This window comes from Diceros bicornis (assembly GCF_020826845.1).
Source record: "Diceros bicornis minor isolate mBicDic1 chromosome 13 unlocalized genomic scaffold, mDicBic1.mat.cur SUPER_13_unloc_1, whole genome shotgun sequence".
In the NCBI taxonomy this organism is placed as follows: domain Eukaryota; kingdom Metazoa; phylum Chordata; class Mammalia; order Perissodactyla; family Rhinocerotidae; genus Diceros; species Diceros bicornis.
The window spans coordinates 13,027,185-13,052,557 of record NW_026690866.1 but is presented as its reverse complement, the minus strand read 5'-3'; the positions used below and the strand labels follow the sequence as shown (position 1 = coordinate 13,052,557).

Here is a 25,373-nt window from a genome sequence, read left to right as displayed (position 1 = left end):
AGGTGGTGAAATTCTAGATGTTCCTACTCAGGAAAGCTGGTACAATGGACTCTGTCAGCTTCTCCATCATGCCTGCCTGGACGCCACTCATCCTGCAGTCTTCATTTAAATTCACAGTGGACTCATCCTGACATGGGGGGAGAGGAGGAGGAACATACAGTCAGTGACATCATGGTGAGCCACCAGGAGGACTGAGGTGACTTTCTACCCTCCTGTGTAGCTTGTGGGGAGGAGTGGAGGTCCAGATTCCTTTGGGAGTGGGACTTCGGGGCACTGTACTGAGAAAATTCTGGGACAGAGGGTCCCAAGGGAATCTCATATTTTAGTCTGGATTCTAGTACTGCCTTGATCATCTCAGGGTCCTGGGTGTGAAGACCCGTCTGCACCCACACTCACCTCAGAGCAGCCCTGGTCATTGATGGACTGGTGCACCTGTGTCCACTCCAGGGAGATGGCAAACTGGAAACCATCCACCAGCTCCTCGACCATCTCCTGGGTGCAGCTCTGCAGTGACAGTGCCCAGCAGTCAGACCAGGAGGGATCAGGGGTCTGCCTGGACTTTGCTACAGTGGGAAACCCCACCACAGATCAGGCACAGAGGTGAATCTGCATACACTCCACCAGGGAAGGAATGCGAGGACAACTTGAGGGCCCAGCATTCACATGCGGATAGAGGAGCTTGGTATCCAGCACTCACCTTCCTCTCCTGCAGCCAAGATCTTGAGCATGAACATGACACACTGCCCGACTCCCACCATCTGGCTTCCTGCTCCTGCTCAGGCTGGATCCTCCTCATCCCCAGCTTGCCTAACTCCACCTCCCACACACACACACATGAGGGTCAAGGGGTGTGGGGCTGTCCTTTTGGGATCACAGTTCTGGCCTGACCTAGAGTGGCCTGCCCTGGCCTACACTGTTACCTCATGGTTCCTCCTGCCAAAAGGCCACACACATTCGAGGTGAGGGCTGAGCCTAAGTCTAAAGCGACTTAACACGCTCTCATTCTGGGCTTTCCGGGGGTCAGAGCCTCGGAAAGTCACGGGACAACATGAGAACATCCTGCTGTGTCGAGTGTCTCCACTCAAATGAACTGGACAAGAGTCTGTGATTACAATGTGGGTGCCTGGTAACCAGAGTTCTAATTTCTGTTGGGCGCTGTGACCAAGGAAGTGAGGTCACTTCTTCAAGGTTCTATTACTTAGCCCTTTCCTTCAATGAGATCCACCCAAAACCCCCGCTAGGCTGTTGGCTGCTCTCCCTCCTTACCCGTGTCATCTCCATCACTGTACACAAATACCCATCACCACCCTCCCCACAGCTCCTTGGGAGTGGATCCAGGCCCCAGCTTTGAGGAGACAGAGCTGAGGTCAGACCTCTTTTTTCCTACCAGTTCTGTGTCTTAGAAAAGCTGTTGTGCCTCTCAAGATCACCCCAGTCTCCCAAGCTGCACAATGAAGGTTGGGCTAAAAGCAGCTTCCTAGAGACCTCTTCAGGTGTATATGTAATAATACGTACAACACCTGTGAGCTGGTGTCACATGTGTCTAATGAACACACTTAGAGATGGAGGAAGTACAAAGAGTAGGACATCACATAGAATACCAGTCAGAACTTCTCTAGGTCCCAGATGTGTGTTGGTAAGTCACTGCCCCTCTGAGCATCATTTTCAGGTCTGCATCCTGAAGGGGTTGAAATTAGAGGAAATTCAGACATTGTGATCCACTGGCATTAAGCCTTCCACGGCCCCCTGTTTTACTCAGAATCAGTCCCAAGAGGCTCATCTTAGCCTATGTGGTGGGATCCACCACAATGTTCCCATTGCTCCCTGCCTCCTTGAGTGCACATCCTTATGTCAGCACTAAGTGGTCAGTATCTGGCTTCTGAACAACAGAACACAGCCAAGGTGATGGGACGTCATTTCCAAGTTTTAATTATAAAACGTCTGTCACTTCCCAATTACTGGTTTACTTAGGTTCCCTACTTAACTCTCTCCTTCTGTTTCCATTACTCTCTCTCTCTCTCTCTCTCTCTCTCTCGCTCGCTCTTACTCTCGCTCTTGCTCTCTATCAAACCACCAGAACTGGGAGAGCAAGTGCTGTTGTTTTCAGTTGCACTATGTAGAGGCTCCATAGGAGAGAACTGAGGGAGTGTCTAGCCAACAGACAGACAGGATCTCAGACTCTCAGTCCAAATGGATCCTTACAAAACCCATGGGAGTGATCTTGGGTGGGAATCCTCACCTATGTGAGCCCTGTTGAGACCACAGCCCCTTCTTCACAGAGACTTTGAGGCAGAGGCACCCAGCTAAGCCATGCCTGATGCTTGGCTAACAGAAATTGTGAGATGTTAAATATTTGTACTTTATTTGTGGCAGGTTTTGGAGTAAAGTTGTCACAGAGGAACAGAATGTAACAGTCTACCATGTCCCAGGATCCAGCCTGATCACCCTCCTCACTCCACTCCTCTCTCTTCTCAGGCTCCCTCCAGCCACACTGGCCACATATCTGACCTTCCCTGGTCAAACTCGCTTCTTCCTGTGAGTCTCTGCACCAGGGAGCCTTCTCCTTGACACAATAACTGTTCCCAGACATACGCAGGGGTGCTTACACTTGTCATTCTGGTCACAGCAAAGGTCTGAAATGCCTCAGGGCAGCCTTTCAGAAGCTCCTAGCACAGTCTCTACCATCACAGATCTCACATCCAGAAGAGCATTACATGATTTCCTCCTCCTTCCTCCCATTGAGATAAAACGAGTGCATGAGGAAGGGCTGTCTGCTTTTGCTGAAGCAGAGGCAAATCCTTCTGGTTATACCAGGGACACGACTGTCTCTTCCAGGCCAAATTTTTCCCACCACTAGTCCATTGTTTAAGGAAACCTTCATTCCCTCTCTTTCATGGGTCTGGTTTCCCCAAGAACACAGTGAACCATCCACTCTCCCTGTGCTGCATCACCATAAATCCACAGCCAGAAGATAAGCACCAGGTTAAAACACCACCAGATCCTGAATTCAGTCACTGCTGATACACAACCATCAATGTTGTCATTCAATGGTGACTCCTGAGGACAACTTTCCCCTGAGACCCACTCCCAGCCTGTCCTCAGCTTCTTATAGCAACACTGAGATTTCCTCAGAGTCCTCCCAACCTGCGCAAGAAACATTCTGAAATGTTCTCTGTATTAATTTTCAGGGCCTGGGGACATAGTTAGATGTAATTTGAGCATGTATGTGCAGTAGTTTCTATGCATGTATTCTATTTTTCAAACATATAAAATAGTGTGGCTACTCAATGCACCAAGAAAATGGATAACTGACCAATTTTTGCATGATGTGAAGTCTTTAGAGAGTAAATGTCATGGTTAAGAACACAGAGTATGGAGCTAACTCCTCACGTCCAAATTGCAGCTCAATCCCTTATTAGATATGTGTATTGACTGAGTTATTTACCTGATTGGTGCCTCAGTTTCTTCATCTCTCAGTTGGCAATAATGATCAGCATACATATTTTGTAGGTTTATGAAGAGTATTAAAGGAGTTAATGTTTGAAAAATACTTGGAACACCTAGTGTATTACCAGTGCTATACCTATATATTATAAATAAAATTTAGAAATTCTTCTGACACTGCTTGTGAGCCCCAGAGGGTGAGACTGTTGCCTGGACGTATGTAGAAAGCACTCCATGACATACAATGAATAAATGAGTGAACAACATTGGCGAACGCATTACCAATGTCACCTATATCACCCTACAGTCATTCCCAAGCCGAACTACACACAGACATTCCTGCTCTGTCCTGCATCATATTCCCTGGAGGAATCACTGGGGCTTCTTGAACCCTGGTAACCGTGCCCACTAAAGGTTCTTTTCTGTCAGCAAACCCCAGTCTTTGTCCAATTGTTGTGGCTCACACGGTCTGCGCTGTGATCTTTGTCTTCACTAGAGGGAGAAGTGCCATCCACAGAGCTGGGCACACACAGAGCCTGAGCCTTGGAGAAAATGATTCCTTGGCCCTGGGCAGGTAGAAGAGCACAGGAACAGAGTGGGATTCGGGGAAAATCCTCCAGGTGTTGTCAGAAGGGATGGATGCAGGGGATGTGTCAGCAAGGACTGGTCTGGTTGGTGAGGCTTGGTGGTTAAATAGTAAGGGGGCTGGGAAGTTTAGTAGGTTCTAGCATAATACAATCAATATGAGGATCATGAAATCAGAATCAGCCTAATTAAGGCCAAATTAACCCAATGTCAGCGGTTCCCTGACGCTGTAATCCAGTAGTGACTTATAATAAGGGTATTCGTGTTCTATCATCTCCTTTTCATTGATTGGCTAGAGTAATTATTCTTTACATAGCCTGTCTATTTTGACATAGTAAAGAAAATGTGAGTTTTAAAACAACCCTCCTTGGAAAAGTCTCCCTAACATATTGAATTAATAACAGAAGCCAGGACAGGAAATTCGCCACATATCTTGAGCTTTAGCCTCTGGTTTTAGATCTTCCTAACTGGTAATTTACTTACACTTCTGCTTTCTTTCTTGAGATTAGTCCATTTAGGATTAAGTAAGAGTGCAGCCTCATACCATGTGAAAAGTGGTGGGACTCTATGAAGAGATTTGCTTCATTCTGTCAGTGTGTGTGTGTGCGCATGTGTGTGTGTGGGGTGTATGAGACTTTTTGCTGCATCTGGCAGTGTGGGCCAGTGTAGACTCATTTTCTAGGGAAAAAATTTCCCTAATCACTTTCTCTGGACTTTCTTTTCACTGATGGCTTCGCCAGCACTGTCCAATAGTAACATTAAGCAATCTATATTATGGAATTTAAATATTTTTTAGTAGCCACATTTTAAAAAATGAAAACAAACAGGAGAAAGTAACTTTAATAGTATATTTTAACCCACAATAACCAAGTTATTATCAATGTGGGTGCAGTCTATACAAAACTTAATAATGAGAGAGTTTACATTTTTTTCTGTGTTTCATAAATCCAGTGTTTACTTCCCACTTACAGTACAATTTGCATTTGTAAGACGAGTTTTTTCAGACATACATTCTCTGCACTGAGATTTAATGTTCACAATTGTCAAATAAGAGTCACTAGGAGTGGGGTGGATGATAATTTCACTACTGATTTAAGCTCTAATGGAGCTATGAACACCAACTTGTCAATGGGTTAATCAAATGAATAGTCACATAGTATAGAAGAATGGTATGATTTGGGAATTAGAAAAAGACTGGGGACTGTGTGTCCTGACAGGGAGCACCAAGGATTTTGTTGTTGAGAGAGAGAAGGACAAAAAAAGAATAAAGTCATACACATAAGTGTCTAACAACATGGGGGAGAAGAAATGACCTGCCGTAGTCCTGAGTTTTGACCTCGTGGTTTCTTTTCTTGACCCAAATCTCTTTGATGATGTCCCAGGACACAGGTCAGATTAATCCCCACAGGGAGAGAGGGAGGGTAGAAGTACAAGGCATCAGACATAATTGTCCTGGGAAGGCAGGCTTCATTTATAACTCTGGTCCACTTTCAAAATTTATTTTTATAGGGTAAGAGGAGAAGACGTATGATGGTCAAATCATCACAGAGGAAGTGAAATGATTGTGGAAAGCAATCTAAACCAAAGCCTGGTTTGAGAATCTCTATCCCTTTGAGGATCTCCAGTTACATATTGAAGAGGCCAGTTACTAAAATCACATCCTATCCTGGCAATGAGGTCAGATGCCATCAAAGTGAAGAAACCTTGGAGCAGCCTCAACAACTCTGCTGGCAGAAGAGACTGCAAGGTCTCCAGGCCTGCAGAGTGAAGGAGAACTGTTAAGTGCTTTGGACCTTGCAAAAGCCCTGCTGAATCCTGCACCTAGTTGCACAGGTGTATCCCTGCCAGGTCAGCTCGCACGTGTTCTGAACACCAGTCGCATGCCCACACCTGCCTGGTCTTCAGATTCGGCAGAGATGATCCCAGGAGCTGGTCTGTACATCCCACAGCTCCTTTGCAAACGTCTTCTGGTGACTGAGGAAGATATCAGGAAACAAGAAGGGAAAATGAAGACGGCAAGAGACAGACTGGCGGTATCACTGATGCAGACAGACTTGCTAGCGAGACAGGGAAAGTGAGGGGCCAAGAAGGACATCCCGAGAAACAAGTTGAAGAAAACAGAAGACGGCGCAGATGACATGGAGCTCACATTACATTAATGTCTCTGCAGGGGTCCCGACGATTTCTTTCTTTGAGCTCTTGAAACTTTAATATATACCAATAATTTTCTTTTCTTGGACTCCTTTGCATGACAGAGAATATACAGACAGTGATCCTTCTGACGTGAGAGATTGGGTTTCAGGTGAGGAGAGAAAGAAGATATTTCTTTCTCATTTTGTTCTCTCATTTTCCTTTACTGAGTGTTATCTATTTGTATTTTAAGACCAAGAGTTATCACAGTCAGGGGATTCTTTAGAGTTTTGCCCTCATTGTCACAGAGAAAACATACCTAGTCCAAATGGATTGTCCTTTTTGTGTAATATTGCAATAGATACCAACATAATATATCACTAAAGAGCTGTTATATCTGTCTTCTCAAAAAAGACACCTACTTCTGGGTCTCTATTTTTCTGGTATTTGTTGCACGTTGAATCACAGTTGCATATCATGAACTACTGGATTGTCCCTTTTTTTAGATTTATATGTGTTGGAAATTTGATTCATGAAAATTGATATGCCATTGTGGTATCATGTTGTCAGGAGAACGACTGTTTTCAGTATCACAAGTCTCACAATAAGCCAGTGTGTTGGGATTTGTCTATTTGCCTGATCGAGTATGTTGCACTCTTCAAATCCTCTTTATCATTACTTACTTTTGTCCCACAGATTTATCAGTTTCTGAGAGCAATTTGTTAAACAATAATAGAGTATCTTAGTATTTATATCTTCCCTAAGAAATGAGTTATATTTTAGCTAAATCTTCTCTCCTCTATTCTTCCATGTGGTAATCCTCTGGAATTTTGGTTCGAATGTGTTTTTAATGTCTTGCTTTAAAACTAATACTAAATTAGACAGACGTTTTTTCCTTTCCTTGTGACTCCTGTTATGTTTTCCTGGGTTCACATTTCTTCTTCTTGATGTACATTCTTTACCGCTTCTTTCACTGTGGGCCTGTGTGAGGTCAAATTTGAGTCTGTTTGTAGGTCAGATAACGTCTTTCTTTCTTTGACACATAGTTTGAATAGGTGTTTAATTTAGCTTTGTAGTAATTTGTTTCCTTCTTTGTCAAGTTATTTAATATTTCTGAGCCTCCACATCTTTAGCTTAAAATGGGAATAAATTCCTAAAATTGTGATGGTAACTGAGATAATACACGCAGAGCTTTCCAGTCATGTTGTTTAGAAGAAATTTGTCAATAATGATAACTATTATCACTACTTATAATGATATTATAAAAATTAATATATAATAATATATTAATGTATAATAATGATTATACATTTATAATTATAATGTACACTATATAATGTATAATATATGCAGTGTATAATAATAATATATTAATATTATTAATCATTAGAATCTTCATAGTGTGCATTCTCGGAGAATCACTGCTTCAGATTGAGAATGTGAAGCTCACACACAAAAAGTCTGAGAGAGTGCCATAACTGTGACTTTAATTCTCAGCCCTTGGGTATCTTCAGCTGTGGTCTTCTGCACAGAGTGTACAGATAATGTAATCTGTTCCAACAGACCCACGGCAGAACAGTGCAGCCTGCCTCATGCCTAGGATGCTCTGGGCTGTTTGTTGGGGAGCCTCTGCTGTGAGGCTAATTGGACTCTGTACAGAGAAAGATGAAAAAAGACTCTTTCTTTTCCCTCAGATTTCTCCCACCGAGTATTATTCACTTTTACATCCAAAGCAGACACTCTCTTCCCAGAGCCTGGGTGTTTCTCTGGGATTCAGGCTTCCCAGACACCTAGTTATTTCAGCTCCCAAGGCCTAAGGGGACTGCAGAATCATGTGTCACCCACCCTCCCATCTTGGACTGTTTCCCGTCACGGAGGACCCATGAGTGGGGACAGGAGCCATCAAGGGATATTGACCTGGAAGTCCTGGTGAATCTGAGCTTCAGAGAATGAAGCAGAAAAGGGGAATCTGAGACTGCCAGGCCTTCAGTGGGGGAGGAATATGGAGGAACCGAGAGGGGTGTGATGGCTGCACAGAGTGAAGGGGAGGGATGTTCCAAATTTTCCTAAGAAGGATAACCTTGCTCTGAAGTGGGGATTCGATTTTACATGATGGCAACATGTGTGATGGTTTCACCAATTCTGGTGTCCCTGAGGGATGAACTGGTGTGACACCACAGGACAGAAGTTGCAGTCACTTTCAGGACTTAAGGAAGGTGAACCCTTTCAGCTTAGTCCCCTGTGAGCCAGTCAGGGGCCAAGTCTAGAAAGGCTCAGAACCTGCGTCTGTCAAATGTGGTTTCATTCTATTCCAGTCAAGCTCCTATGAACCCCAGCTGGGCAAAAGGGACCTCAGATCTAGTCAGATCTAGTCATCACAGCTTCTGTAGGTCACCATGAGGCAGGTAATAGCCCAGGCGTCGTCACTGGACCTCACAGTTGCTCTCCTTCTTACGCCAACAGACAGTGACTTCTGAGGTGAGGAGAGCGCATCAGAATGGTCCAGTCAGCTGCCCAGTATGTGAGACTCCAGGGGAAGGAGATGCCAAAGCCACAGAGACTGGAAGACTCCTGTGTCTCCCTCTTCCTTTTTTCCACTTAATTTTCACCCTCAGTCCTTCTTTTCCTTCCCTTTTCCCTCGTTCGGCTCTCTCTCTCTCTCTTTCCCCTACATGTTCTAGCTTAATTGAGGTATTCACGACATACAGAAAACTGCATATATTTAAAGTGAAAAATTTGATACATTTTGATTATAACTTATTGAACCATCACCACAATGAAGAAAAGGAATGCTATCTTCCCCAAATTTCCTCATGCTCATTTTAATTCCTCCTTCCCTGCCGTTTGCAAACACATTCTCATTCCCAGAGACGAGTGATCTGGTATATGTCCCTATAGATTTTCCTGTATTTTATAAAAATGTTTATAAAGGAGATGATATACTATGTACTCATTTTTCACTGACTTCTTTCACTCAGCATAATTATTTTGACATTTATGCTTGTCATTGTATGTACTATGAATTCATTCCTATCCCCAATCCTTCCCAGGCAGCACTGTGCACACGCCCGAGCACTTCCCATGTTGGTGTGAGAGCCAATAGTAAAGGTGCATGCCCAAAATTAGGAATGCGCCTTGGTGCAACTCTGGGAGGGGTTGGTGGCAGCCCTGGACCTGCACATGAACACTTTCTTGGATGGTTGGAAAGCACACCATGCCACTGCAGTCCCAAGGATTGGCCAATGCTCAGAACCCATGAAGAAGCCCCAACCACCAAGTACAGAGGCTGGAATGAGCATAAGAAAAGGCAGCAGCAGATATATGAGCACATATCTGCTTTCACAGGTGGCACAAATACCCATAGTAGTGCTGCGGTCTCACAACTGTGTACGTGCTTCCATGTGGTGGCATCTCTGAGCCCAGTGGGAATGCTTTCCCAGCGAGTGGAACACCCACTGTACCCACACAACTTCCAGCATATGGGGTGGGATCAGAAACACAGCTCATGCTTTCCCCACAGCGGTAGCAGGTGGAATCTGTGACCTGATACTACCACAAATACACAGGCAAGAGTTATTTCATCTAACAGCATAAGAAACTACAGTAAAAATTCAGAGCAGAAGGAAATGACAAATCTCCAGAAACGAAACTTGAAGTCACAGAAATTTACAATCTAAATGACAGAGTTGAAAATAACTGTCATAAAGAAACTCACCAAATTACAAGAGTGTTCAGACAGTTCCATGAACTCAAGAATAAAATTAATGAGGAAAAGGAATACTTCATCAAAGAGACTGAAACTATTAAAAAAAAACAAGCAGAAATTCTGGATATGAATAACATAATTAAAAAGATAAAAAGGAATCTAGAATCCTTAAAAAATAGAGCTGATATTATGGATGAAAGAATTAGTGATTTAGAGGATCGAAAAATAGAAATTCTTCAAGTGGACGAGGAGAGACAACTCTGATTTTTAAAAAAGGAAGGAACTCTTGTAGAAATATACGACTCAATTATAAAAGCAACATAAGAATTATACGTATTTCAGAGGGAGAAAAGAGGGAGAAAGGAGCAGAGAGCTTGTTCAAAGAAATAATAGCTGAGAACTTCCCAAACCTGGGGAAGAACCGGACTTATAAGTACATGAAGCCAAGAGAATGCCTAATAACATCAATGCTAAAAGAGCTTCTCCAAGGCATATAATAGTAAAATTGGTAAAAGCCAATGACAAAGAAAAAATATTAAGGGAAGCAAGACAGAAGAAAATAACCTACAAAGGAATCTCTATCAGGCTTTCAGCATATTTCTTGGCAGAAAATTTACAGGCAAGGAAAGAATGGAATGATATATTACAAATACAGAAAGGTAAAAACTTTCAGCCAAGAATACGCTATCCAATGAAATGATGCTTATGATACAATGGAGAAATAAAAGTTTTCCCAGATAAACAAAGGCTGAGGGAGTTCATCGCCACTAAATCTCCCATACAAGCAATGATCAAGAACGTCCTCATACCAGAAATAAAAAGATGGCAAATGTCTATAAAGCTTTGAGCAAAGAGATAAATAGACAGACAAAATCAGAGGGCTACAGCTTTGATTCACAACAGGGTAGCAAATACTTAATTATAACTTAAAAGAAGAAGGGAAGGAAAGCATCAAAAGTAACTATAAACACTTCAACTTAGTCACAAACGCACAACACAAAAATGAATAACTTGTGACAACAATAACTCAGAAGGAGAAGAGGAAAGTGATGGAACCTGCTTAGACTAATGGAGATAAGAGGCTATCAGAAGATGGACTATCTCATCTATGAGATCTTCATACAAACCTCACAGTAACCAGCAAAGAAAAAATCAGAACACAGCCATAGATCATGAAAAAAGAGAAAACCTCCACAGAAAACCCGAAAAGTGAAATGGTAGTCAGAAACACAAAGGAAGAGAAACAATGGAAATATAGATTAAGTGGGATTAAGCCCTCAAGTATCAATAATCACTCTAAATGTAAATCGATTGAATTCTCCAATCAACAGACACAGAGTGGTGAGGTGGATTAGAAAACAAGACCCAACAATATGCTGCCTCCAGGAAACACATCTCAGCTCTAAAAACAAACAGGCTCAGAATGAAGGGATGGGAGACAATACTCCAAGCAAATGGCAAATAAAAGAAAGTAGGAGTTGCCATACTTATATCAGACAAAGCAGACTTCAAGATAAAAAAGACTATGAGAGACAAAGAGGGTCGGTATATAATGATAAAGGGGACTTTCCACCAAGAGGACATAACACTTATAAAGATGTATGCACCTAACACAGCAGCACAAAAGAATATAAAGCAACTATTAATAGACCCACAGGGAGAAATTAACAGCAACACAATAATAGCAGGGGAAGTGAACACCCCACATACATCCATGGATAGATCATGCAGAGAAAGGCAACAAGTCAATAGTGGAATTAAATGAAACATATGAGCAGATGAACTTAATCGATATACATAGAGCATACCCTCCCAAAACAGCAGAATACACATTCTTCTTAAGTGTACATGGAACATTCTCAAAGATAGACCATATGTTGTGAAACAAGGCAAGCCTGAATAAATTTAAGATTGAAATCATATCAAGATTCTTTTCTGACCACAATGCTATGACACTAGAAATCAACTACAAGAAAAAAGATGGGGAAGTCACAAATATGTGGAGACTAAAGAACACATGACTGAAGAACCATTGGATCAATGAACAAATCAAAGGAGAAATCAAAAAATACCTGAAGACAAATGAAAATGAAAAGACAACAAAACAACTCTTATGGGATGTAGCAAAAGCAGTTCAAAATGGAAATTCATAGCAATACAAGCACAGCTCAACAAACAAGAAAAATACCAAATAAGTAACCTTAAACTACACCTTATAGAACCAGAAAATGAAGAATAAATGAAGCCCCAAGTCAGCATAATGAAGGAAATAATAAAAATTAGAGCAGAAATAAATGACATAGAGACTTAAAAAACTGTGGAAAGGATCAATGAATCAAAGAGCTGGTTCTTTGAGAAAACTGAAACAAAATTGACAGACCCTTAGCCAGACTCACTAAGAAAAAAAGAGAGAAGGCTCAAAGACATAAAATTAGAAATGAAAGAGGAGAAATTGCAACAGATACCAAGGAAACCAAAGGACAATAAGAGAATACACTGAACAACTTACATACCACCAAATTGGATAACCTAACAGAAATAGATAAATTCTTAGATTCACACAACCTCCCAAAACTGAATCAAGAAGAAAGAGAGAAAATGAACAGACCAATCACAAGTAAAGAGAACGAAATGGTCATCAAAAACCTCCCAAATAACAAAAGTCCAGGACCAGTTGGCTTCTATGGAGAATTCTAACAAATATTCAAACAAGAATTAATACCTATGCTTCTCAAGCTACTCCAAACAGTTGAAGAAGATGGAACACTTCCTAATTCATTCTATGAGGCCAACATCACCATGACAGCAAAAGCATGCAAGGATAGCACAAAGAAGGACTATTACAGGCCAATATCACTGATGAACACAGATGCAAAAATCCTCAACTAAATATCAGCAAATGGAACACAGCAATATATTAAAAGGATCATATACCATGATCAAGTGGAATTTATACCAGGGATGCAGGGATGGTTCAACATCCACAAATCAATCAATGTGATACACCACATTAATAAAATGAGGAATAAAAATCACATGATCCTCTCCACAGATGCAGAGAAAGGATTTGACAAGATCCAACATCCATTTAGGATAAAAACTCTCAATAAAATGGGTATAGAAGGAAAGTACCCCAACACAATAAAGGCCATATATCACAAACCCACAGCCAACATCATACTTAATGGTGAAAAACTTAAAGCCATTCCTCTGAGAACAGGAAGAAGACAAAGGTGCCCACACTCGCCACTCCCATTCAACATAGTACTGAAGGTTTTGGCCAGAGCAATTAGGCTGGAAAAAGAAATAAAAGGAATCCAAATTGGAAAGGAAGAAATGAAACTCTTGCTGTTTGCAGATGACATGATTGTAAATATAGAAAACCCTAAAGAATCCATCAGAAAACTATTAGAAATAATCAACAACTACAGCAAAGTTACAGCGTACAAAATCAACTTACAAAAAGTAGTTGCATTTCTATACTCTAATAAAGAACTAACAGAAAGAGAACTCAAGAATACAATCTCATTTACAATTGCAACATAAAAAAAAAAGTGTCTAGGGATAAATTTAACCAAAGAGGTTAAAGAACTATACAATGAAAACTATAAGACTTTATTGAAAGAAATCAATGATGACCTGAAGTAATGGGAAGATATTCCATGCACATGGATTGGAAGAATAAACATAGTTAAAATGTCCATATTACCTAAAGTAATCTACAGATTCAAAGCAATCCCAATCAGAATCCCAATGACATTCTTCATAGAAACAGAACACAGAATCCTGAAATATATATGGAATAACAAAAGACCTCACATAGCCGAATCAATCCTGAGAAGAAAGAACAAAGCTGGAGGCATCACAATCCTAACTTGAAAATATATTACACAGCTATAGTAATCAAAATGGCATGGTACTGGCACAAAAACAGACTCATAGATCAATGCAGCAGAACTGAAAGCCCAGGAAAAAAAACACACATCTGTGGTCAGTTAATCTCTGACAAAGGAGCCAAGATTATACAATGGAGAAAAGAAAGTCTCTTCAATAAATGCTGTTGGGAAAACTGGACACCCACATGCAAATGAATGAAAGTAGATCATTATCTTCCACCATACACGAAAATTAACTCGAAATGGATAGAAGACTTGAATCTAACACTTAAAACCATAAAACTCCTAGAAGAAAATATACGCAGTACAGTCATTGACATCAGTATTAGCTGCACCCTTCCCAATACCATGTCTACTCAGGCAAGGGAAAGAAAAGAAAAAATATACAAATGGGACTTCATGAGACTAAAAGACTTCTGCAAGGCAAAGCAAACGATGAACAAAACGAAAAGACAGGGCCAGCCCCGTGGCTTAGTGGTTAAGTTCGCGAGCTCTGCTACTGGCGGCCCAGGTTCGCATCCCAGATGCGCACAGACGCACCGCTTGTCCGGCCAAGCTGAGGCCGCATCCCACATACAGCAACTAGAAGGATGTGCAAGTATGACGTACAATTATCAACTGGGACTTTGGGGGAAAAAAAAAAGGAGGAGGATTAGCAATAGATGTTAGCTCAGAGCCGGTCTTCCTCAGAAAAAAAGAAGAGGATTATCACGGATGTTAGCTCAGGTCTGATCTTCCTCAAAAAAAAAAGAAAAGACAACCCAGGAACTGGGAGAAAATATTTGCAAATCATATATCTGACAAGGGGTTAATCTCCAAAATATATAAAAAACTCACACACCCAACAACAATAAGAAAGATAATGCAACCTAAAAATGGGCAGAGGATATGTACAGACATTTTTCCAAAGAAGATATACAGAGGCCCAACAGGTACATGAAAAGATGTATAACATCACTAATTATTAGGGATATTCAAATCAAAACTACAATGAGCGATCACCTTACACCTGTCAGAATGGCTATAACACCCAAGAAAAAAAATAACAAATGTTGGAGAGGATAAGGAGAAAAGAGCACCCTCACACACTGCTGGTGGGAATGCAAATTGGTGCAGCCACCAGGGAAAACAGTATGGAGATTTCTCAAAAAATTAAAAGTAGAAATACCATACCTTCCAGCTATCCCACTACTGGGTATTTATTCAAAGAAATTGAAATCAACAATTCAAAGAGATTTACTCACCTTCGTGTTCACTGCAGCATTATTCACAATAGCCAAGACATGGAAGTACCTCAAGTGCCCTGCTACAGATGAATTGATAAAGAAGATGTGGTATGTATTATATACAATGGAATACTACTCAGCCAGAAAAAAAAGACAAGATCATCCTGTTTGCAACAACTTGGATGGACCTTGAGGGTATGATGTTAAATGAAATAAGCCAGACAAAGAAATATGCATGATTTCACTCATATGTAGAAGATAAACATACACAGGGATAAAGAGAACAGATTAGTGCTTACCAGAGGGGAAGGGGGCTGAGTGTTGAGTGAAAGAGTTAAAGGGGCACATATGGATGGTGATGGAAAAAAGTTAGACTACCGCTGGTAAGCACGATGCAGTCTATACAGAAATTCACAAATAATAATGAACACCCGAAATTACACAATGTTAAAACCCTTTATAATTTCAATAGAATAATTAAAAAAAAAATTCATTCCTTTTTATGATTGAATAGTATTCCACTGTGGGGATATACCACACTTTGTGTATCCGTTCACCAGTAGATGGACATTTGGGTTGTTTTCCGTTTTTGTCTACTATAAATAGGTTGTTATCAACATGTGTGTACAAGTCTGTGTATAGACATAAGTGTTTATTTCCCTTGGATGGATTCCTAGGAGAGGAATGGCTGGGTAGACGTATGTAATTATTAAAGACGCATCCAAGCTATTTTTCACCAGCACTCGATGAGAGTTTCAGTGACTTGACATCTTCAACAACACTTGCTATAGTCAGTCTTTTTAATTTTAGCCATTCTCAAGTGTGGTGGAATCTCATGATGACTGTCACTTACATTTCCCCAATGACTCATGTTGTGAAGGAGAAGGCAAGTCACGCACAGATTGGGAGAAAACATCTGCAAAACATATCCCTAGAAAAGGATGTGTATTTATAATATATAAAGAGCTCTTACAACGCAATAAGAAGAAGACAAGCAACATCTCATGGCTTACCAGGAGACAGCAGATCAGGCCTGTGATGAGCACCAGGAGTCCCGCCATGCAGATGAGGATAAGGGCCCAGAAGGGGAGGTCTGGGGAGACAAGTGGTGAGGTAAGCCACGTCCTGTCATCGCCCAAGGGCTCCTGGTGACCCCACTGTGCCTCAACCCTCCTTGACAAGGGTTGGCCAACATTCTTCATCATCCAAGACACTGTGTGCACGGTTCTCTTCGATGAGACACAGCATCAACATACTCGTCCCCTACCATGGGCTGGGGCTTCCTGCAGGTTTACCAGGCTTCTCAGTCAAGGTATCATCTCTATTGGGAGAATATTCTGGAAGTGAATGAAATGGAGAATGCATGTGAGTGTGTTTCACTCTTGTTAATAAAACTTTTTAGACACAGAAAAATAAAGGGAACAGTCTCATAAACATCCATCATCTAGATTTAACACTGTATATTCCATCCAATTAAAACAATATTTCATCAATGTATAAATTATTAACACTTGCCACCCTTGATTCATCCCATGTTTTCAATTAAATATTAAAGTCAAGTAGACATCATGATGTTTCACCCAATTTTAGTTTCCATTTCTAAAAAGTGAGCATACTTTGCTACAAAATCCAATACCATTATCACAGAACAAAAGTGTAATAAATTAAACCAAATTCATACCTCTGGGCACAGAGGACTGAATTTGGGCTGGACTTTCTTAGGACGGTCGGGGGGAGAATGGGTCATCACAGTTGGCAAGCCTATGGGATCTCTCTAAATTTGTAAAATCCCACTCAAAAGCGTTCTTCCATGCCTGGAAACACATCATCCCCTTCTACTTTATCTATTTCCTTAATATTCATTTTCTAGGATTAACCTACAATGTAATATCTTGCAGGAACTCTTCTCTGAATACCACCTCCAAGTATGAGTTTGTTCACATCAAATAATTGATAAGTTTCAATTCTCTATTCTTGTTATTGCCAGCTACAACATAAACTCCAGGAGGGGAGGACACACAGCACTCAGTGGGCATGGGGGGAGGGGTGCAGGCCCCCCTACTTGTACCTCTATCCAGACAAACTCTTAGAGGTGTGCTGTCTGATATGGAGCAGCAACAAGTCTCTTTTTGTATTAAAATTAATTTTAGTTAAATAAAATATAAAATCTAGTACCTCAGTAACATTAAAAATCAGTAACTATAAAGACCAGTCACAATACCATCCTTCGAGTACTCAACAGCCACATGCGACTATGCACTGCAGAGCACAGATATAGAACATTCCACCACTGCAGAAAGTTCTAGTGCATTGGTGCTCATCTAGAGTGGGACTTGGCAAACTATAGCCTGTGGATCGGAAACCACATGACCCCTAAACCTGTAAGACTGCTTCACACAGAGCTGGAGGCCCTCACTGACCATCTGGCCCAGTGGCTTTCAGTGGAGAGATAAGGAAACAAAAGTCCAGAGAGGGGAGGTGACTAGCTTGAGGTCACAGAGCTGTCTAGGAGAAGGTGACGGCCTCCAATATTACACTGGTGTCCTTGTCTCTCTCTCCATGTTGGGAAAAGGCTGGGGGACTATGCCACCTCCTGCCAGCCTGAGAAAGTTCAATGCTCTCTCAGCCCCAGGCATCCAGAGTCCACAGAAAGGCCTCACTTCATTTCCCAATGACCAGGGAGCCTTAACATCCCGAAGGACACTCTTCCTGTCCAGGGTCAAGTTCTGCAGCTGGGTCCATTCTGGGTCAGCCGCAGGAATTCCTCATAGATGGCAACTCTGTCCAATATTAGTGGCAAGGCGGCAAGGTACACAGGGAGTCCACTCCAGTGTGGATACTGTGGGGGACAGACATGGAAGGGCACAAGGGATGAACAAGGGTGTCTAGAATTCTACCCTGATTCTAGATTCCCTGTTTCTGTATCCTGTCCAAGATAACTTTCTGCAATAATGTAAACATTTGACTGTACTACCAAATACACTCATTATTAGCCCCATGTTGTTATCATGCACTTAAAACGTGGCTAGTGTATGTGAGTGAGGAACTGGATTTCTCAAGTAATTTCATTTTAAGTAATTAATTTATAAATAAATAACCACAGGGAGAACATTTTTGAAACATTTGAGAAAAGTCTTCTGAAAATGCATAAAAACAATGAGAACACTGGTAAAAATGGTCAAAATCAACTTTTCAGAAGTCTAGAAATTAATCAACGGCTTGTAAGAATCTGAGGAGGGTTTAGTGAAGAAACATGGTGGAATCTTGATAACGGGAGCAAACTTTGTGGCATTATAACTTGCACTATTCCCATCCTGCTCTCACAATATCCTCCATAACTTTGAAAACCATCAGTCTCAGAACCATGGTAGCTGAGACAACCAGTAGCCAAGCAGCCATAATGGGTTTGGAGCTCTGAAAAGACCCATCCCCATCGAACTGTCACTAGCTGACCTTCCTGGCAGCTCCCTGAAAAAGCCCGATGTTCAGAGCTTGACGTTACTTGAGTCAGAGCTTGCCCAGGGAGGAAAGTCTGTCCCCAGGGCACTTGCTAAAAATATTCAGGGCTAATTGTTTTCTATTGTAGTTGCCTGAGGGAGTGATACCAGCTGAGGCAGGTAAGAGGTGAGCCAAAAACTTAGAAGAACAATTGGGGGAATGAGATGTCCACAGGGGGCTTTGAAAAGCTCCAGTGTATTTGCGGGCATCTAGAAGGCCACAAGTGCTCAGGGCTGTGGCACGCCCAGGAAAGACTTGAGAACATCTTAACCTCTCACCTCTAGTTGAAGGGTTGGCTTAATATCTGAAAACTTGACTATGTATTACACAATATTAATAGAATAAGGGCCAATACCACGCAATCTCGACTCCGTATACAGAAAAGAATTTCACAAAATACAACGCCCTTCATGTCTAAAAAAGAAAACACTCAACAATTTAGGAATAAAAGAAGCTTTCTGAACCTATAAACAGCATCGATGAAAAACCCACGGCTAACACCATATTCAATGGTGAAAGACTGAAAATTCCCCCCTAAGAAGAGGGACATGACAATGATGTCTTCCCGTATCTCGTATGTTAATCACAGGTACTAAAGGTTCTAATGAGGGCAATTAGGCAAGAAAAAGGAATAAAAGAAACCCAGATTGGAAGGGAAGAGGTAAAACTATTTGTTTTGCAGATGAGAAGATATTGTATATAGAAAAACCTAAAAAATACACTCCTCTCCACACACAATATGTGAATCGTATCCTAATAGGTGTATAAAAAATTTAAATTGCCCCATGTGGTTAGCAGCTCCACTATTGGAGAGCACAGTTAGACTGCTGATATTTGTTGAAAGTCTCCAGAAGAGGAGGAGGAGCAGGATGCTCGAGGTTGGTGGCACCAAATGTTAATGCTTTTCTCATCCCCCAAAAGCCTATGGAAGGAGATGTTAGGATTAGCTGACAGGGATGTGGGGCAGAATGGGCACGATGTAAGTGACTTCCAGATCAATGATGTGTCATGGGAGCTCAGAGTCATCTGCCACCAGCTCAGTCAATGCTTCCAATCTCCTCAACCTACATTAAGTTGGTGACCAGGCAGGAGTGGAATATGTCTCAAAGCTGACTGCCGCTGTAGAGCTTGGTGACCTAGAACAAAAGCAAGGGAGAGTGGGTGAGATGGAGGTTTCCTGGGGATGCAGGGGGCCACTGGAGCCAGTGAAAGATCACAGACCTTGGGACAAGGGAGACCTGACTTCTAATCCTGGCTCTGCCCCTAACTCACTGTGTGACCTTAGGCACAATACTCCCCTTTCTGAGCTTCAGTTTACCCATGTGAGAAATGGGCAAGGCAGCTAGGACATCACCCCTGGACACTGAGAGAACCCAGACATGCAGGGAAAGTGAAGGGTTGAAACAATCACGTAACAGATGTAAGTCAGATGGAGGAATGACGGTGCCCTCAGGGCAAGGAGAGACGGGAGTGGGAGACGCCACCTGGTACTGGGTGTCTCTCAGCAAGGCGGAGTACTCCTAGGATGTGGGCTCCGAGATGCTGAGGTTCCAGCTGATGATGCGGAAATGTAGCTGGTGCTCTCTCTTGATGGATAAACTCTGGGCTGCAGAGCCAGGAGCCACCGAGAGGAAGAGCAGACAGGTGGCGACACTCAGCTCCCAGCACAGAGGCATAGAGGCCCACGGGGATAGGTTGGTGGGTGCAGACAACGTCCATACAGGTGGCTGCCCCATCCTTCTCAGGCCTGGGGAGAGAGGGATGTGGGGACTCTAGAGAGAGGTCCTGAAACCTCTGGGGGTGGGGCACAGAACAGGAAGGAGGAAATGGGAGGACAGTGGGGAGACAGAGAGGGGTGGTCACAAAAGTGGTCATTAGGGGCAAATGCTGAGGGGAGGGTCTCACCTGAGGGAGACCAGTCTGCAACTTGAGTAGAAGGGGCCCAGGCTGCTCTTCTTGAACAATGATCCAGCTGGGGAGGAAGGAGGAGGAGGAGGAGCAGGAGGGACAGGGGTTGGAGGAGGGGCTTGGTGGGATTTAACCCACCAGGAGCTGCTGGAACCAGGGTTTCACCAGGCTCTGCAGGACCCTCTCAGTGAAGTTGAACGTGGCCTAGCCATTGTTCATGTCTGATGAATACCGGAGGGTGGAGATGGTGACGTTGACTGTGAGGGTCTTCAGGTTGTGCCCCAAAGCTGCAAGAAGAGAGGGAGAGCGATGGCCATCTCTGAAAGCTGGCCTGAGACCAGACCAGAGTTCTGCACTCATTATAATCTGTCGTCTTCTCTCACAGTGGCACCACCACCCACCCGTGTGGTCACCCAAGTCAGAACCAGCATATCTACTCAGCTCCTCCTCCCTCCCAGTAACACCCATTCACCTTGCACACTAGTCCTCACATACACTCCCTCTCTCCATCCCTGTCTTAGCTCAGGTCTTAACTTCCTCCACCCGGACCAACACCCCAGCAGGCTCACTGGATGCTTTGTCTAAAGGATGTTCTACATGGACTACTAGAAGGATCTTTCTGAAATGAATACCTCACTAGGGCCACCACTGCTCTAGTACCACCCATGGCTCCCTATGGCCTTCAGTGTTTAGTTCAACCTTCTTGACCTGACACTCAAGGCTCTACTCAATCTGGCTCCTGCTGACCTTTCAGTCTCATTTTATCCATCTATTGCTGGTTAAACATTATGCTTCATGCAACCCAAATTCGTTTCTATTCTCCCCATATGGCATGTTGTTTCTGGCCGGAGCCTTTGCTCACGCAATCCTCTCTGCCAGGAAAACCCTTCATCCTCTATTTGCCAGGGTCCCTCCTACACATTCTTAAAGACTTCATTTTGGTGTAACTTTCTCTAGCAAGCTCCTTCCCTTCAAATTATGCCAGGTGCCTCTCCCCGAAATATCCCACATTGTATTATAATTGTGTGTTAATTTCACAAGTCTAGGGGCTCTCTGAGAGCTGGCCTTAGACTGAATCTTTGGTATAATCTTTGTGATCAGCATGATTGTCCTAAAACCAGAATTTCATACCCTGGCTTCCCAGCTCCTGGATCACACCTGGCTCATGGGGAGTGGGGCCAGAGAGCTTCTCTTGGGAAGGAAAAGGTGCCCCCAGATACCTGTGGTGGCTTCTGGTGGCACAGGTGATTATCAAGTATGCAAGGACGTGGTGGCCGGCTCGGGAGATGTGCATAAGGCTGTCATCAGGGAGGGACAGAGTGGGAGGAGACCCGAGGCTCACACGGGCTCCAGCACTGGCTGTCTCAGGACCACCATTCACAGGTGAAGCATAAATGAGAGTGAGGGGACCGGTGACTGTGTGAGTAGAGGGATGAACAAGCCTGTGGATGAGAGGAGCCCAAGAGAGAGAGATAGGTGAACAAGAGTAACTGAACTCGGAGGAGAGACAGATAGGCAGAAAAATGGGCAGATGGATGGGATACCTGGAAAAGGAGGACCAAGGGCGGGGCTCTAGGAGAATTAAAGTGAAAACCATGTGGGGTCAGAATGTGGTGGAGAACATGTTTGTGTCTAAGGCTTTCTCACACTGGGCTGGGACTCTCCACCAGAACCCGGGAGGGAGAGAAGGGATGAATTAGGGCCCTTCCAGGTCCTTCCCTCACCAAGGACAGCAGATGAAGGAGAACAAGTGCTCCCAAACTCCAAATGCAGACGGGACACAGGAGATCAGGGCCAGGAATACTCACTGCTGGTAGTCGGGACCACGTCTCCATAGGTGTAACCTGTGGAGAGAAGGCGAGAGGAGCTGAGCAAGAGTTGGGGTGAACATAAAGAATTAAGGGAGAGAAAAGATGTAAGGATCTTTGTGGGAAAAGCAGAGGGGAAAGCAGAGGGGACGAGTGGAGGGGTGTTCAGGGGGAAGGCAATAAGATGGAATGTGGCTGGACCCAGTGATCATGCAGTGATGAGAAGACTGAACCCAGAGCAGGAGGATAGAGAAATGGATCATAGCTCACTTTAGAGCAATGGAGGGAACACAGAACAGACAGCATGGCTGTAGCACAGCCCCTCACCACTGAGGTAGAGGCTGTCCCAGTCCAGGATGAAGGAGCAGAGGTGGGTGATGCACTGAGTCTCACAGCTCAGCTCCCAATAGAGTCACTCTCTGTCCAGCCCGGGACCTGCGAGGGTCAGAATGGAAGGTGCAGATGATGTCCACGCCAGTGGCTACCCCACCCTTCTAAAGCCTGGGGGAGGAAGATCATGGGGATGTGGAATACTGAGCAGGGTTCATTCTGGTTGTGGAAAGCAAGAGAGGGGAAGGGAGGAAGGTGATGGAGATGCTGAAGGGGCTGCTCTGATGCCTGCAGGGGCTCTCCTAGGTGTCTCCCGTGTGAGACAACCCCCTCACAAGTAAGGCCTGACTTCTTTTAGGATATGGAGGGGGTTGCCTGTGAGTGGCAAAGAGGGGTGAACACACAGACCTGGGTCAGGGGGAACCTGCAGGTCTGCACAGACAGCAGCGAGAACAGTCAGTGCCCTGTGCCATCTGACACATGCAGGCAAGAAAGTACCGTTATGTTTTCTCGGTTCTACACTCCATGGTCTTTTTCTTCCTACTTCTTTCCTACTCCAAAGCCATCACTCAGGCCTAGGGAACAATCATCTTATTCCTAATCTTATTCCCAGCACCTCCTATCTTGCCTATTAAGTCTTCATTCTTAACCATGAAGTCCATTTTAACCCACATGCTTAGACCAAACGCTAATCACGTCATCCTTCTACTCGCATCTCTCCAGAGTGTCACCACTGGTCTTAGAACAGAGTCCCAAGTCACCCCAGATCTGGGCCTGCCTGTCCCCCCTCGCCAGTGTGGCTCACACCCCTCTCCCTGTGTTGATTCGGCTCAGCCATACTTCTTCTCAGTTCATGGACACACCAGGCTCTCTGCTTCAGGGGTGTCCTCATGCGGGTCTCTCTGCCTGAAACGCTCTCTTGAACACGCTCCCACACCCTCACTCCAGTCTAACCCTCTAACTAGCTAAATCCAGTCCCAACTCTAGCTCTCAAGCTAAATATCAGTCCTTCTCAAGAGGGCTTCTCTGCCACCTCATGTTGATTCCCCTTGTGCCAAACTCCCACATCATTCTCATCATTAACTTTTCAAAATCCAAATTCACAAATACAATGTAAATTCCATAGAGGTGGGACAAGGTCTCTCTGGTTCTCCAGGTCCCCATGCATGTGTCCCAGGGCCTGGCTCATGAGATGAGGAACCATCCCGGTTTGTCTAGGATTGCCCTGGTTTGAACACTAAACGTCCTGTGTCCTGGAAAACCCCACTGTCTTGAATAAACGAGGATGGTTGGTCACCATTAATTATACACTCAGAGACTATCTATTGCATGACAAGCACACATTCCCCTCAAGAACATCACAGGAAAGCTAGAATGAAAAAGGCACACACACATACACACACAATTAGTAGAGGCCAACTACTAAATACAAAATTACTTAACAAGATATTCTGCAACGTGAATCACCAGACCGTTATTTCAGAAAAGTTTCAAGAAACAAAGTTAATTCCCTTTAGAAGGCAAGGTGGAGAAGACAGTCTTTTTGGAGACTAGCGCCCTTCCCTTCAATCTACAGTGTTGCTTAGTACTCCTCCAAATGATTTGAAATGTCATAAAGAAAAAAATGCTCAAAATAAATCTGGCTACTGGCAAATTCAATTTTAGTTTTGTTATTAATACAAAGAAGTTCAAATCATCTTTTTCCCTGAATGTTCCTTTATTTCAAATTTATGTGGAGCATTTATAGGACTTTAGAAATCAAACTGAATGGGTCTAAGGAATGTTGTTGAGTATCCCTGCTAATATTTCATGGGATGTCTTCTAATACTACATACACACGCAAAACATTTCTGTATTTATATTATATATAAATCCTGACTTTTGAGTATTATGCAATGCAAGTAAATCTATATTTTCTACTATAATACACATTTGCAGTTATTTACGTTTGTTTCATGTGTTTTTATTTGCATATAACTGTACTTACTGAAATATTTACCACACAGAACCACACACAGCTTACCATCTTTCCATCCATCAAATATCAATAATTTTTCTCAAGATACCTTCACTCTCAGTGACTCCAGGTGGTGACAACCCGAGCCCAGGAAAGCCCAGTGGCAGGTCTTCTGCACAGCGGAGGCTGCAGGAACCTGTTGGTACCATGTCCACAGGGTACTCACCTGGTCACACAGAAATCCATGGATCAGCGAGGACAGGTGGACCCTGAGCCTGGTTTCACCTCAAACTTGAGCTCCACTGATGCTTTTTGTGTCTGAGGTGGGAAAAAAAGCGCAAACAAGCATTTGAGGCCTTTTATAGGGTGTTGGATGGAAAGGCCAACCCCTTTCACTTTTCTATTTTATATATACTGATTTAACTGTAACTATTGGCTGTGGCTGGATTTTCCCGATTCCCATCCAGCCACCTGCTGCACCCTGAGATGGGAGAAAGCAGCTTCGTGCTGTGTGCACTTGAGTGACTCAACTCACTTGGCTGGACAGAGACTTTTTGGTGACTCTGGACCCTTTAAACAAGTTTGTCATTTAGGGACCCTGTAAGTGACTCGCTGACTTGTCAACAATTTCCACACTTCATTCAGGGCTCGGGAGATTTTCAGGCCCTGGAGCAGGTTTCCCAACCTTGGCACAACTGACATTTGGGGCTGGATAATTCTCTGTTGGGCCGTCCTGATCCCTGGAGGATGCTGAGCAGCATCCCTGCCTCCCCCCCTAGATGCCAGGAGCGCCCCATTTGTAACGACCCAAACATCACCTCCAGAAGCGGCTAAAGCCCCCTGGGGACAAAATCACACGGAGAACGGTGACGGGGACTCAGAAGA

General features: G+C 43.4%; 1 long non-coding RNA gene across 4 annotated transcripts; it reads right to left on the bottom strand.

The window, feature by feature from the left end:
* On the bottom strand, positions 1-24,736 carry LOC131401723 (uncharacterized). 4 transcript variants are annotated; one of them, XR_009217891.1, is made up of 7 exons: positions 22,529-22,613; positions 22,202-22,237; positions 20,391-20,680; positions 19,970-20,232; positions 19,554-19,621; positions 16,001-16,324; positions 1-127 (listed from the first exon to the last, which is right to left on the bottom strand). It is a non-coding gene; the product is annotated as an uncharacterized LOC131401723 (long non-coding RNA). The 4 variants fall into 4 exon arrangements; XR_009217892.1 differs by lacking the exons at positions 22,202-22,237; positions 22,529-22,613 and adding an exon at positions 24,715-24,736; XR_009217890.1 differs by lacking the exons at positions 22,202-22,237; positions 22,529-22,613 and adding an exon at positions 21,614-21,822.
* Between the last annotated feature and the right edge of the window lie 637 nt (positions 24,737-25,373).